At 38.0% G+C, this 12,500-nt stretch overlaps 1 protein-coding gene across 1 annotated transcript in view; it reads right to left on the minus strand.

The window, feature by feature from the left end:
- LOC143026136 (uncharacterized) overlaps positions 1-12,500 on the minus strand; it is a 467,263-nt gene that overhangs the window by 169,119 nt on the left and 285,644 nt on the right. The window lies entirely within an intron of this gene.

The following is a 12,500-nucleotide window of genomic DNA, read 5'->3' on the forward strand; positions in this document are numbered from 1 at the left end:
ACAATACATAATTATTCTGAAACAACCAGTGAAAAGGGACGTGAGTAATAGGCACCTAGAGATGGAGGCAAAGAGAAAATTGCATAACAGGGTGATTACACTAAGGACACTACATAGGTCAGAAAACTGGCATTTATGGGAGGCATTAGACGGACAAAGAATGTCATAATACTCATACGTTACACAGGCAGCAAATTACACACAGTTTTAGTATATAAGTTTTAACCATTTACAACCAACGCGTTAATCACAGCCTTATACTGTACCTGCTATCTGTGTTTTTGTATACATTAGTAATAACACTATAGGAAACTAATTCATCTTCAAACACACATACTTGTAATATATGCTTACTCCAGCTTTGTGCCGGTGGTCTAAGAGACTAATATAACAACGACAGGCAGTAATTCCCTGATATTTGTGTTTAGAAACATACTGTCGCATATAATTATTGTTAGCTCAATTATACATCAGTTACCGTATAATTACTTGTTTACATACAGAAGTAGTCATTGTACGAAAGATTAATCTAGATACAGTGGCAGCTCATTACATATTGATATTTGAATATAAACAAATAAACACTTACAAGATATAACATTATTAACCCAAGGACTGTACCAGTTATATGTGCCGTCAACTGTACGTAGTAGATGTATTTATGTGTTTACATGTCTTTCGAACACAATAGAATAATTCTGGCTACACAAGAAATTAACGAAAAGTGGACGATACGTGTTACAAGGTGCTTTGAACAGCATGTGATGTGCCTGCATATGTATACGAGGCAGCCGGTACAAATGTTCCTTGTATTGTGTTGAGCTAGACAAACAACGCCGTAGTCAACCATCAAATGTGAGAATGTTTCTACAACCTACGGAACAAAATTCTAACACGCCTACTTGATACTAGGTCTAATTCGCGAGTTTAAATGTTCGCTAGAGTCCATGTAGTCGAAATAACCTTGCTGTGTTGTACTTGCGGTTGGCCAGGGACTGCTGTCTGTGCAGTAAGTGAGGATATTTAGCACATTTAGCCCGACACAGCGCCTATATTGCGTTTAACAATGTTTCAGTGAAACCCAAGAGAAATATATCGGACGTCTCGACACTGTTCCTTAATTTCCATTTGTAAATTTACGGCTTGTGTGGGTTGTCGCGAGCGGGTTAACACAGAATAAAATATATAAACGTGTAACAAAATGAGAATAAAAACAACACACACACATCCATGGGTTCAGAGCAAGCGACCACAAACAGTTTCAGGAATGTTAACGTGATATGAGTTTAAGCTGTCGACAGCACTGGGTTAAACTACATCCGAGCAAGTTGGTCTAAGGTCACGTTCACACATGTTATCAAACATGTGCCGGCAACATGTTTGGAACCTAACAACAAAGAAGTTATCAACAAGTTTCCGACATTAACGTTGAGACCTCATTGGTCGCCACGGGTACAGCCGACATGTTGCTGGCATCCGTGTTAATAGATTCGCAGAAGTTCACATATTTGCACATACCGCCTCGACGGTGCAGTGGCAACGTTCTCAAACGATAATTCAGCGATCCGAGTTCAAGTCCCACCCAGGGTGGACAAACTTTCAGTATCGCTGCACTACAAGCCGGTACTCCAACTTTCTTGGGCTAAAGGTTGGGTGTGTGTAAGGTCACAGCATTACCCATAGATCGTTACATATATAAGCTCTGAGGCCTCATCCGGGAGGGTAATAGCTGTCGATCACCAGTCCAACACGTGATCCAAGATGTGATGCAGACACGTGTTTCGGAGCACACAGGGACTCGTTCTCAGGATGGCTGGGAGGAGTTGGGATGGAAAGTCCCTAATATCCCAGCACGTATTAGTTGTAAATGGAGAGAGGGTCCGGCTATCTTTATGGCCAGGGGAATATTGTGGGAGAGTGGTATGATATTGTTTCAATGTGGTCTTTGGTGTCTCCTTCCTTACCTCATGAATGTCAGGGTGACAAATAAATTCTCCTATCGGGAGCTAATACAAAAGGATTAAACGAAGCAGAACTGGTTAAAGAATTGTAGCAAAACGATGCTGGTTCAGTTTAGCATGTATCCTTAAGGTATCCTTTATACAAATTCTTCAGCTTCTTGAGAGACGGTGGCAGTAACCGTCAACTAGACCCATAGATTTGAGTCAGGACCTTGGTCCCAGTCTATATATAGCCTCTCCATAGGAATGTTCGTAGGTGGCGTAATGGGAAACACGCTGGTCTCGTAATCGCTTAATTGTGGGTTCGAATCCCACACTCCTCTCCGATTCCCTGCGGTGATTGTTACGCACCCCAATAGTCCAAGCAAAGGTGACGGCTTCGGGGGGCAGCTACTCAGCGCCTCTTGGTGTAGGCTCCTCACCACCATATCTTATCACACTTGTAATTGTGTTTACTTAAAAAGACACTCTCTAAGCACTTCTGTAACGTATATCGTTATGAGCATATTATATGCAATCAGTGCTGTTTCCCCGATGTGCAGCATGTCTTCATACATCACTGTCCTCATCCAGTTCAAAATTTAATTCCTACTCGTCTGTACAAGGTAGAAATTGTTCCGTGCAAATTACCTTTGACTTGTTGGTACTGTTGATATGGATTTATCTAAATTTCAAACATGTCCACAAAATCTAATTCCTACTCGTCTGTACAAGGTAAAAACTGTTCCTTGCAAATTACCTTTGACTTGTTGGTACTGTTGATATGGATTTATCTAAATTTCAAACATATCCCCCGCTTCCTATATATCATATCCACGTACCTTTACACTATAAACGCGCGTATGCATTCATGCCAATGTATGCTACGAAACATGCTCTCTTCTATACATGCAAGCAGATGAAATCCCTTTGTAAATCACCAACTTATATACATCAACGGGTAGGTGTTTGTTTCTTATTTCATGGAATTTGAAAATAATTTTACGTGTTTCTAGCAATTTGGATATTGTTTTGAATTTATTGTATTTCATAAATGAAACATTCAGAACAAACATACACACACACAACTCGTACCCTCTTGTTCCGACACATCGACTTGAATTCATCATTTTCTTTTCGTCCAGCAAATGTGCCGGACCCGCGCATTTCCCGTGAGTATAAATTTCCTCTAAGACTTCAAGACTTGACATTATTATATTCTTCATAATAATCGCCGTTCCGCTTTACATTTGTTTAATTATACCTCATTCTTTCTCATTTCTTTTTGCATTCGTGATAACCTTGATTCCATACGTCACTGACGTCATACCTACTCTGTCTTCTTCTTCCTCCTCCTCCTCCTCCTCTTCCTCTCGTACATTTTTTCTTTGTCCTCATTTTCTTTCTCCCCTGTTTTTTCTTTATCCTACTCACCTTCCTCCTCCACCGGAACTGCCTCTTCTTCCTCCTTCTACCCCTCCTCTATATTTCTTCACCCGCCTCCTCCTCCCCTCCTCCTCCCCTCCATCTCCTCCCCTCCTCCTCCTCCCCTCCTCCTCCTCCCCTCCTCCCCTCCCTACTCTTTTTTATTTCCTTACCCACCACCTCCTCTTCCTCCACCTCCATCTCTTTCTCCTCTTTCTCTTTCTCCTTTTCCTCATATACCGTTTCTTTCGTCCACCTCCTCTTCTTCTTCCTTGCAATTTTCCTTCTCTTTCTCTTCTTCCTTCTCTACTTCCTTCTTCCCATTTTCCTCCACTCATTCTTCTCTTAATCATCCTCCTCTTTTTTCTCCTCCTCTTCTTTCTAACTCCCTTTATCCTTCGACAATTATTTCTATTCCTTCTAATCCTGGTACTCCTACTCCACTAACTCCCACTTCTCTTACTCCTGCTCCTACTCCTATTCCTACATACATGCATACATACATACATACATATATACATACATACATACATATATACATACATACATACATACATACATACATACATACATACATACATACATACATACATACATACATACATACATACATACATACATACATACATACATACATACATTCATACATACATACATACATACATATATACATACATACATACATACATACATACAAACATAAATACATCCATGCTTTTCGCACTGGATGTAATATACGAAAGCGCTCTGCTTCGTTAGTTTCTTTTTTCAAGTGGTCTACTTTGCATAAGTGAACACACGTACCCGTGTTTTTATTAGCATACATACATACATATATACATACATACATACATACATACATACATACATACATACATACATACATACATACATACATACATACATACATACATACATACATACATACATACATACATACATACATACATACGCACAGAAGATGTAATATACGAAAGCGCTCTGCTTCGTTAGTTTCTTTTTCCAAGTGGTCTACTTTGCATAAGTGAACACACGTACCCGTGTTCTTATTAGCATACATACATACATACATACATACATACATACATACATACATACATACATACATACATACATACATACATACATACATACATACATACATACATACATACATACATACATACATACATACATACATACATACATACATACATACATACATACATACATACATACATACATACATACATACATACTTACATACATACATACATACATACATACATACATACATACATACATACATACATACATACATACATACATACATACATACATACATACATACATACATACATACATATACATACATACATACATACATACATACATACATACATACATACATACATACATACATACATACATATATACATACATACATACATACATATATACATACATACATACATACATACATACATACATACATACATACATACATACATACATACATACATACATACATACATACATACATACATACATACATACATACATACATACATACATACATACATACATACATACATACATACATACATACATACATGTACCAAAGGCTTTTTTTCCCCCTTATAAGGGAGGTAGCCTAAAACCAAAGGCATAAAAACCACTCCCACCCATTCCATCCCTATCACACTCCACTCCCCTCCATCCTTTTCCCTCCCTCTTTTCTTGGCAACTCCTATTCCTAATTTTTCAAATCCTCCAACTCCTGCTTTTCCTACTTTATCCACTCCTCTTTCTATTGCTACTCTTAGGAGTCCTCCTCTTCCTTCTCTTTCTCGTCCTCCACTTCCCCTCCTCCTCCTCTTCCTCTTCCTATCTTCCTCTTTTCAATTATGAATTTATCTGGCCGTCCTTTGTGCAATGGTGTTGCATTCAGAAGCGTGTGGGCTCGCATCTTCATTGTCGAGAGTTCGAGTCTTGTTGCGATGGTATCGTACCATTGTGTAGTTTATATATATACATGCTGCTGTTTCCGTATGGTCACCGAATCTCATTAAAGACATTGACAGATTGGAAAAAGTACAAGGGTGACCCACAAAACTGATTCCAAATATCAAAAATAAATCATATGAAAATCGACTAAAACATATGAATCTGTTTTCCCTAAGAAAGCGTAGACTCAGAGGTGACTTTAAGATTCTAAAGGTAATTGACAACATCAAAAGTGACAAAATTTTCACACTGAATGAGAATCCGACAAGAAATAATGGTCTCAAACTGTCAAGAAATAGATTTAATTTGGAAATGGGTAGAAACAACTTTGCCAACCGTGTAGTTAATGAATGGAATAAACTTCCTGCAGAGGCAATATAATGTAGTTCAGTTTGAAGGTTTAAAATGCGTTTGGGTAAACAACTAAGCAAGATGCTGTAATGCCTGACATTTAATATTATTTGTTTGTTTGTTATTATTTGTCTGTTTTATCATTTTTGCTTGATTATCATTTATTATTATTTATCTGTCAATTTATTATTATTTACTATTTACCTGTTTGTTTATTATTCAACTTTACCTATCTATTTCTTATTTTATTTATTATTATTTATATCATTATAATTTGATTGATTGATTTATTTATTAATTCATTTACTTATTTATCTATTTATCAATACTATAATTTTTTCACATCCGACCTAGTTATGGATCAAAAGGTCTCCTGTCGTCATGCACCTCCTTTGTAACACTTTGTGATCCTTTGGCTTGTAGCAAGTGTATTATACTTGCGAATTGTTCAAATGTGTTTGTGTTTTCCTATCACACAAATATAATAAATTTTGTTGTATAATAATTTTATTATTGTCATTGTATTAATTATTTATAATTGTGTAAGAAGAACCAAGCTCTGTATGTTTCGCGCGAAGCCAAAGCTTGGCGTCCAGTTAGGTGGTACTCCAACTTCTTACTACACGCAAGCATTTGATATTGTGGTGATTTGACGCATTTTGTATATAATACATGTTCGTTTGTACTGTTTCCTATCATCAACTGTTGCCTGCCTCAGGAGTTCCTAAAGCGCCTAAAAGGTCAAAGGAGAGATATTCAGCGCCTCATGGGGTACGTCCCTCGCCTTTTACCTTCTGTTTGAACCATCTCTCTCCAAGCTAGACACACACACTATCTGCTACACTATTCCCCTTTTGATTAAAGAATCACCGTAATTTTGATTTTCTGTTAGAAATAGTATAACGTAACTGGATTTACGGTCTGTTTGCTCCTCCCCCACCCCACACACGCACACACACACACACACACGCACGCACACACGCACACACACACACACACACACACACACACACACACACACACACACACACACACACACACACACACACACACACACACACACACACACACACACACACACACACACACACACACACACACACACACACACACACACACACACACACACTATTCATGTTCATATAACTATACTCGAACTGTTCATCTGTCTAGAATAAGGGTACGTAGTGGAGGTAACACAGACTCCTTACCAGACGTTATACACGAAGGAGTCAGAGATGTGTGGTGGTCAACAGACGAACATCAAGTGATGCAGTATTCATCACATTACTACGTACAGCCCAGAGACCGTCAGGCCAGTGTGTAACTTATGCATGGTGTTGGGTCGAGAGACAGCGTCTCAGGTCAAACCACGGCTCTTGCGGGTCATCGTAAGGTCAGACTTGATAGCCTCGGGGAGTTGAAGGAGTCACGTGAGTGGGGAGTCTCTTAGGGTTAAGTGTAATTGATATGTGGAGTGTAATAACAAATCAAAGGAGGAGTTCGAGTTTGTTTGGATTTGTCAGAAGAAGTGGAATGTACGATAATCACTTTAAGGCAATGATGTATTGGGAGAAGAGGTCAATAGTTGACCCAGAACTCTGTTTGGTCCAGAATTCATCACTCCCTCTCTTACCCCAGCTAAAAAATAATAGTCTAGAACAAAGGATTACAAAGGATTACAAAGGCGGAGCATGCCGACAGGAGACCTTTTGGTCCATAACTAGGTCGGATGCGAATAAATATATATAATAATGATAAATAAAAAAGAATAAATAAAAATTATAATAATATAAATAATAATAAATAAAATAGATAAATGTATAGCTATGGCTAAATGATAAACAAACAGGTAAATAGTAAATGATAATAAACTGAGAGATAATTAATGATAAATGAAAATCAAGCAAATAATACACAACCAGACAAATAATAACAAACAAATAAACAAAAAAGAGCAAAAAATCTACAAGATGCTTCACTGCATTAAAGAGGTTAATAACATTTTCCTTTGTTTGTGATATCAATCCAGACTTAGCTACTAAGCACGATGTTTCCCGTTTATTTTCAATATCTCCAGATGACAGAGGTCTTGGAGACGGTCCGGAGACCAAGTACCGGCCTTCTGGGGTTGCGTTGACAATAAGTCAAAAGATATTGGCACGTTTCAATAATTTCAGTGTCGCTGCGCTGCGAGTCGTTACTCCAATTCTCATGGGAGAGGAGTTTTGTGTGTGTGTGTGTGTGTGTGTGTGTGTGTGTGTGTGTGTGTGTGTGTGTGTGTGTGTGTGTGTGTGTGTGTGTGTGTGTGTGTGTGTGTGTGTGTGTGTGTGTGTGTGTGTGTGTGTGTGTGTGTGTGTGTGTGTGTGTGTGTGTGTGTGTGTGTGTGTGTGTGTGTGTGTAAGGTCACAACATTACCCATAGGTCGGTCATATATGAGCTCTGAGGTCTTTTCCAGGAGGGAAATAGCTGTCGATCACGAGTCCAACACGCGATACAAGACCATGTTGAATCACACATAGTCACACTCACTCTCTCTCTCTCTCTCTCTCCCTTGCTCTCTCTCTCTCTCTATCTCACACACAGACACACACACACACACACACACACACACACACACACACACACACACACACACACACACACACACACACACACACACACACACACACACACACACACACACACACACACACACACACACACACACACACACACACACACACACACACACACACATGATAGACAGGCAAACAGAAATACAATGAGAAAGAAAGAGAGACCGAGATGGAGAGAGAAGGAGACAAAAGGAGAGAGAAACAGTTGAAGAGAGAGGGAGCTAGAGAAGGAGAAAGAAATATGAAAGAGAAAACGAGATAGAAAAAGAGAAAGTGATAGAGAAAAAGACAGACAGACAGACAAGCTGGGAGAGAGAGAGAGAGAGAGAGAGAGAGAGAGAGAGAGAGAGAGAGAGAGAGAGAGAGAGAGAGAGAGAGAGAGAGAGAGAGAGAGAGAGAGAGAGAGAGAGAGAGAGAGAGTGAGAGAGAGAGAGAGAGAGAGAGAGAGGAGAGAGAGAGAGAGAGAGAGAGAGAGAGAGAGAGAGAGAGAGAGAGAGAGAGAGAGAGAGAGAGAGAGAGAGAGAGAGAGAGAGAGAGAGAGAGAGAGAGAGAGAGAGATAGAGAGAGAGAGAGAGAGAGAGAGAGAGAGAGAGAGAGAGAGAGAGAGAGAGAGAGAGAGAGAGAGAGAGAGAGAGAGAGAGAGAGAGAGAGAGAGAGAGAGAGAGAGAGAGAGAGAGAGAGAGAGAGAGAGAGAGAGAGAGAGAGAGAGAGAGGAGTAGGACCATGTACATACAATTGAAAAAATGTAGCGCTTCATTTGATTCTTTGTGAGGAATTCATTCGCTTGTCATGCAAAGAAAAACTTTGCATATGATCACAAAAAGGTAGAGAACAAGGGGAAATTAGATTATCTCTTCTATGAAAGAACATACACATTTCATGACTTTCTTTATACATATTTTAATCTTTTGCGAGACCAAGATTAGTATATTGAAAAATATGAAATCATTGTAATATGTGCATGCGTAATAACTTGTTCTATTACAAGTGCTGTAGTGTTTTTATGATATTAAATAGATAATACATATTTCCTTTATTTTTGGTAGAAAAGCAACTGTTTGGAGTGAGAGATTAAAATTTGATATTTCTTCCTGAGTGCAAATGTGTTTTTGTCCAAAAGTTATCTCTGCTCAACTTCTTGCATCTATTTGAAAAAAAAAGAAAAAAGAAAAAGGAAAAAAAGAAAAATAAACTACACATGTAGGGAGTTACGAAGAATCTTCTCATCAAAGTAAATAACCTTTATCAAGTGTGATGAATAAGAGTTCTTATACATTTATTCCAAATATCATCAACTTTTCCTCATCGCGAAGAAATAATGACAACCTCGACGAGTTACAACTTTTATATACAGGTGCTCGATTCACGGATTCTGAAAATTGTGGGTAATTTTGCTCCGGTAGTCGATTTCCTTTATCTGAGAATTTCTCTACATTCCCACTCAAACTCACCCTCCCAACCCCCACGGAGTGGGAAGTGAAAAACCCCTGGTAAAACAAACCCTGAAAGTTGCACCAAGCTGCTGTTATTTTTTGGGCCGATGTTTGGGTCGCCTCCTCACCTGTCCAGCGCTGTCGGGAACCAACGCAAGAAGCCCGAAGCGGATCCCGAGAATCGAACTCAGGACCACTTGCTCATGAGTTCGACACGGTATCCACTGGGCTACCGCGCGGTCCTCTGTATATTCATTTAATGAAGAAAAAGCTGTCTAATACTATACTGAAATATACTAAATCTGCCAGCTTATTTAGTTTGAATTCAGAGGCCTAAGACTAAAGTAAATAGAACAGTGTATTTTGATAAGTTATTTTCGTCATTTATTGTGGTGGTCTGCGTATATTTTCCTCCATTAACTACATTATTAACCATTGGTTGTATTGTTAACCATTAATTGTATTATTAATTATTGAGTGTATTGTTAATTTATTGTATTGTAATTAAACTGTATGTACAATGTTTGTAAGAACCAAATATAAGCGCGCCTCTATGAGTTTGCCGCCAAATCGGAGTTGGTGAGGAAACATGGCATCAGTAGTGGATCAGTCTTCAAGGTGTAAGCACGCTTTTGTAATTTTTGGTGTATGTAGTGAAAAAGTGACTTAATATAACAAATTGACAAAGTGCTTTTCACTGCCACCCATAACATTATCATGGTTTCATCGCATATAAAGATCATTACTCACTCTTCAAATTGTTGTTTAGTATCAACTTCTTTTGTTACAGTCACGTAGGCCTATTCTATTATTTAAAAAAACTTCTGTTTTCATTTTGCTCCGATGGGTAAGGGAATCACTGGTAGCCGTTGGGACTCGAACCCGAGTAACTGCCATTACCATTTGAGCTTGAAATTCAGCGTCCAAGGAGGATAGATATGAAACTAATTTGAAATAAGAAATTTACATTTCCCTCAGACCAATTATGCAGTCTTCATCTCAAGATGCATGACAACGCTTTCCTTTAAGGGGTTTGGTTAGATCCCTCTTAAAGAGGTTTGGATCCTTCTTAAGGTGGTTGGGTTCTTTTTAGAGGACTCGAATCCCTTAAGAGGAATCCAACCCTATAAAGAGGGGATCTAATCCCAATAGAAAGGATCTAAACCCATTAAGAATTATCCAATCTCACTTTTAGAATATAATCCCCTTAAGCAAAATATGAAACAAGGAGTAAAGATTGCATTTGTTCCTTTCACTTGCAAGCAAAATCCAGAGGGATAAAAATTATAACGTGGTGATAGCTAGATTAAAGGAAAATTGCAAAACAATACGGAAAAATCTATTCGAGATAAGTTACATGGTCTTTTATGACCAGGGGTAACCACGGGAATAGATTAGTTTGACTTCAACAAGAGAACGATGAAAATTGGCACTTGGTCCGAAAATATGCAATTATGATCTCTGTTGCTCAGGGTTCTTCTTCTTTTTGTTTTCTCAACTGCCAGCCTATTTCATTCGTTATCGGCCAAGATGGCACGCTGCCCCATCATTAAAGAATAGGTTTATCAACATCGATAAACTCTTTACGAACTGTTCGAAGCTTTAAGAATCATTTAGATAAACACCTAAGCAAGATGCTGTAATGACTGTCATTAATTTTATATTATTTGTTTTGTTATTATTTGTGTGTTTTGTTTATTATTTGCTTGGTTTTCATTTATTATTAGTTATATGTCAACTTATTATTATTTACTATTTACCTGTCTGTTTATTTAACTATACCTATGTATTTATTTATTTATTTTATTTATATTATTTATATTATTATGTTTTTATTCATTCATTGATCTATTTATCATTATTATATATCTTTTTTCGCATCCGACCTAGTTCTGGACCAAAAGGTCTCCTGTCGGCATGCTCCGCCTTTGTAATCCTCTGTAACCCTTTTTCTTTTCTCTAGATGCCGCAACACTGTTTTATTCATCTTTGTACAAGAAGATGATGAGCTTACGCCAGGAGGCGCTTAGCCGCCACCTTTACCCTGTGCGCTTGGACTGTTGGGGCAATTAATAAACAGTCACTGCTGGGAATCAGAGAGGTGTGCGAGATTCGAACCCACAACTAAGTGAATGCGAGACCAGCATCTTTGGCGAGAAAATACTGAGAAAGTTAGGCATTTGTTATCTTACGTTTTCTAACAGCCAAAGTCCGCTCAAAACGAAGACAATAATATATGTGTGTGCTGACACAAAGTCAAAAAGAAGTTGGAGTTAAAATATTCTAAAGAACGAATGAAGATATATTAATAAAAAATGAATAAAAAAATTATTACACTAAAATATCAACCCTATTGGTAAGATGATGTTCCCTACCACTTCTCATGTTCTTAACAGAATATATATATATATATATATATTTATATATATATATATATATATATATATATATATATATATATATATATATATATATATATATATATATATATATATGTATATATATACATATGTGTGTGTGTGTGTGTGTGTGTGTGTGTGTGTGTGTGTGTGTGTGTGTGTGTGTGTGTGTGTGTGTGTGTGTGTGTGTGTGTGTGCGTGCGTGTGTGTGTATTCATCTTATCAACCACATTAATTTTATCCATTTTAATTCCATGCAAACACGATCGAGACTAACAAGAGCTTGATGGAAACATATTCGGAAACTGAAACGCTGTCAGGCAAAGGACTCGAACCCTTGCCGATATG

This window comes from Oratosquilla oratoria, chromosome 6 (assembly GCF_046742065.1).
Source record: "Oratosquilla oratoria isolate Oo_2021 chromosome 6, ASM4674206v1, whole genome shotgun sequence".
Lineage (NCBI taxonomy): Eukaryota > Metazoa > Arthropoda > Malacostraca > Stomatopoda > Squillidae > Oratosquilla > Oratosquilla oratoria.